The sequence below is a fragment of the Microtus ochrogaster genome, chromosome X, assembly GCF_000317375.1.
Source record: "Microtus ochrogaster isolate Prairie Vole_2 chromosome X, MicOch1.0, whole genome shotgun sequence".
Classification (NCBI taxonomy): domain Eukaryota; kingdom Metazoa; phylum Chordata; class Mammalia; order Rodentia; family Cricetidae; genus Microtus; species Microtus ochrogaster.
The window spans coordinates 45744505-45748152 of record NC_022026.1 but is presented as its reverse complement, the minus strand read 5'-3'; positions in this window follow the sequence as shown (position 1 = coordinate 45748152).

Here is a 3648-nt window from a genome sequence, read left to right as displayed (position 1 = left end):
AGGACCAGAACAAACCCAGCCCAGTGATGGTTTTCTTAATTAACATTTGGAGATGTCAGGGATTGAACCCATGGCCTTGTTCAGTGTTCCCAATTAAACAGGGATTCCTTGCTGGAGGTGGTGGGTGGTAGTGCATGCCATTAATTTCAGCACCTGAGAGGCAGAGGCAAGTGGATCTCTGTGAGTTCAAGACTAGCCTGGTCTACTGCATGAGTTCCAAGACAGGCAGGGCTACACAGAGAAACCTGTCTTGAAAAAAAAACAAAAGAAAACAAAAACAGAGACTCCTTAACTACGTAGGACTTGTATTTAGCTACTATTCTACAGACTGGAGATTTTTTTTAATGGTTTAACCAAGAAGTTTGTTTCTCTTTACTGTAAGTGTGCAAGTAAACAAAATGGTGGGATGGTCCACAGGGTCCTCCTGGGTCAAGGTACTTCCTGTCTTTATATCCCTCTATTCTTAGAATATAACTACCATGTTCAAGGTCATATTATTTTCCAAAATGGATGTTGGCGGTCCTTCATCCTGGAAGAAAGACAAGGAGTGGTGTTAAAATAACTTTGGAGGCCCCTTAGGGGAAAACTGTCATCTCCTAACCAAAACAATGAATCTGCCTGTAGCTGGAAACTCCTGTTATCATCCCCTCCCTCAAGAGTTAATCCAGGGCTGGAGAGATGGCTCAGTGGTTAAGAGCATTGCCTGCTCTTCCAAAGGTCCTGAGTTCAGTTCCCAGCAACCATATGGTGGCTCACAACCACCTGTAATGAGGTCTGGTGCCCTCTTCTGCCCTGCCTAATAAATAAATAAATATTTTTTTAAAAAAAAAAGAGTTAATCCAGTTGGACAGGTCAAGGACCCGGCTATGGGACCACCCCTCTGGAAGGCAGACTCACCTTAAGTCATGCTAAAGAGATAGGTGGACTAACTATCCCTTTAATGAAAGTTTGCCTTCCCAGAATTCCAGTTCTCTGGCGCAGTCCTTACAAGCCTACGGATACTGTTGGCTCGAGCTCACCTTTCTGAGTCCTGCCTGAGAAAGGCGGAACGTTCTTCTCTTTCCTTTGGATGCTCGCCAGCTTTTTCTCCTTCTGTACAGGTTCCCTCCCCACCCTGTGAATGGCTGCCACCATGTGGCTGACCTCCATTACCATCTTAGCTTGGACAGCATTGCTGCTTTTCCCTATTCTTCTCCAGCCTCCTCCTCCTCCTCTTCCTCGTGGCAATTGCCAAAATTCCTAGTTTCCATTCGAGTCTGTTCTTAAATTCTTCTTAGTAATACTTAAGAACCCCAAGGGGAACCCACACACACGCCTCCGCTCTATCAGTACAACACACAAAAGATGTTTGCTAACTCTGCGAACCTTTGGGGGAACAGAGCTATCCCTGTAAAGTTGCAGCCTTTTTCAGCATCCAGTTCCTTTGGTGACTCCTTGCTCTACGGAAAGCTGTGAAATGCATTCATTTGGCTGTGCCTAAAAACTGCCTTGAGTGCTTGCAGAGAAGGGGAGAATAAATTCGGGGACTGCGTTCTTTGTCACAGGCATTTCTTGAGCTCATATTTGAAAAGGTTTTAATTAAAAGAGACTGATGAGGTTTACTTCCTGTGCTACCAAACGAATGAATATTTATGAGAACCATTGATCCAATTCAGTGGCCATCCATAAATTTGCAAATATTGTTTATTGGTTGCCTTGTGTGTCTGCCTCTTTATTTTTTACTTTCCTTTCTGGGCAAGAGTAAATTTTGCTATCTGCTCAGCCCACAAGTTTCCTTCTCTGAGAACTGCTCTCCCAACTGTTAGTCCTCAACAATAATAGTTAAAACCACCTAAGGCATCCCTTGACCTTCAACTATTGGGTGGCAGAAGGGAAATAAGGCAATCAGAGCAAACCCTTTTCTTCTAAGACTCTCCAGCTGAGCTGAATGTAACAATACACACCTATACTATCAGAGAGGCTGTTGCAGGATGGTTGCCAAGAGTTTGGGGCCAACCTTAGCTCCAGTGTGAGACCCCCCATGTCAACCTGTACTACTCTCAAAAAAGAATAGGATGAAGAGGATTTGGAGTTAGTGGCAAACCCAGTCTCTATTGCTCATTTAACCAGACATTTTTTTTTCTGTAGTTATGTGGATCACTGCTCTCCGTGGCTATTTTCCCAAATGTAATATTCAGATCAGTGAACTAGAAAGACTACATAACAAGCTGCTGTGGCTACTGGGAAGTGCCTTCCAGTGTACTTTCATGGCTATAACCTAAGTGATACAATTCCAAGCCTGTAACTTTGCAATCCTGTCCATATGTGGCATACTGGAGTCAACATGGAATTTGCTATGTTGATGTGTGGGTACCCCAGACCCCAGAGCAGCGAGTACATTTATGAGAGGGCATGGTACTTCCTGATGACAGAACTACCCTACTTTTGTTTGTTGACACGGGTACTACAAGTTAAAGGTGATGCTTAGAGTTGGGGGTAAAATCCGTTTGGCTTATTAGACTGATTTTAAACAATTATGCTCAACTGGTTGTCTTCGTGCACTGGTCCGGAAACTGCATGGATGAATAAGTCATGGATTCTGCCCAGGAAGTTGAATGATTTGTGGCTCTCGGACGCTAGTGTTCTATATGCATGACAAGCCCTATCTAGCAAGAAAGAGTTAAGACTTCTCAGTTGAAAGAAGATTCAGTAGTCTAGAGGCAGAGCAGGGGCAGCAGGGGCGGGGAGCCATTGATTTCTTCCAAGACAGAAACACATTCAAAGGGATTTTATCCCCTCCCGTATCTGGCTTTACCTATTCCCCTGTGTTTGTCTGCACTCAGTGTTTAAGGATAGCTCTAACAAGGAGGGGAGAGAGAAAAACAAGTCACATAACTACTTTTAGGTAGTTTTCAAATCAAACGCTCAGAATTATGTCAGGTTATGAAAAGCTATAAAAATTTTAGTGCAGGTACAAGAAAGAGCAATAGTTTTTCCAAGCCTTTTCCTTTTGCTCTGGTATACCCTCCTATTAAAATAAAAACAAACAAAAATAAAGAAAAGTATTGAAGCCTCTGCCTTCTGGAACTTTCTATCAGCAGGAGGTAAGAAATCACGCAAATTGCTGAAAACAAATGGTAATGGGCAGTCATTTCTTTTATAATGGACCATTAGATTATTGTATTTGCATGTATCATTAAAATTTATTGCAAATTCTCTAATGGAATGACAATTCTGGAGATATAGCCTGCCTGATACAATTAGAATGTAGGCTTGTAGGAAAAGTTGCTGTAGATTCCCCTTGGGCAGGGAATTGTGTATCCTTTGCTATGAAACTATCAGTGGGAATAAAGAATCGATTGTGAATGCCTTTGTCCAATTTAACATTCTCCTCTCGTGGAAATCGTAAGACAATTTTCACATTAGCCAGTGATTTGAAGCCTAGCATCTTCTGAAGTGAATCTCTTTGTTTAATACAAAACATGAAGTAATCAAGATCAGATACATGAATTTTTTTTATTCTTTGATGGAAAAGGCAAATAATCCTAGGGGTGATTATCAATGAATTATCAATACCAGTTGGTAAAGGTTGTGTGTGTGTGTGCGTGTGTGCGTGTGTGTGTGTGTGTGTGCGTGTGTGTGTGTGTGTGTGTGTGTGTGTGTGTGTGT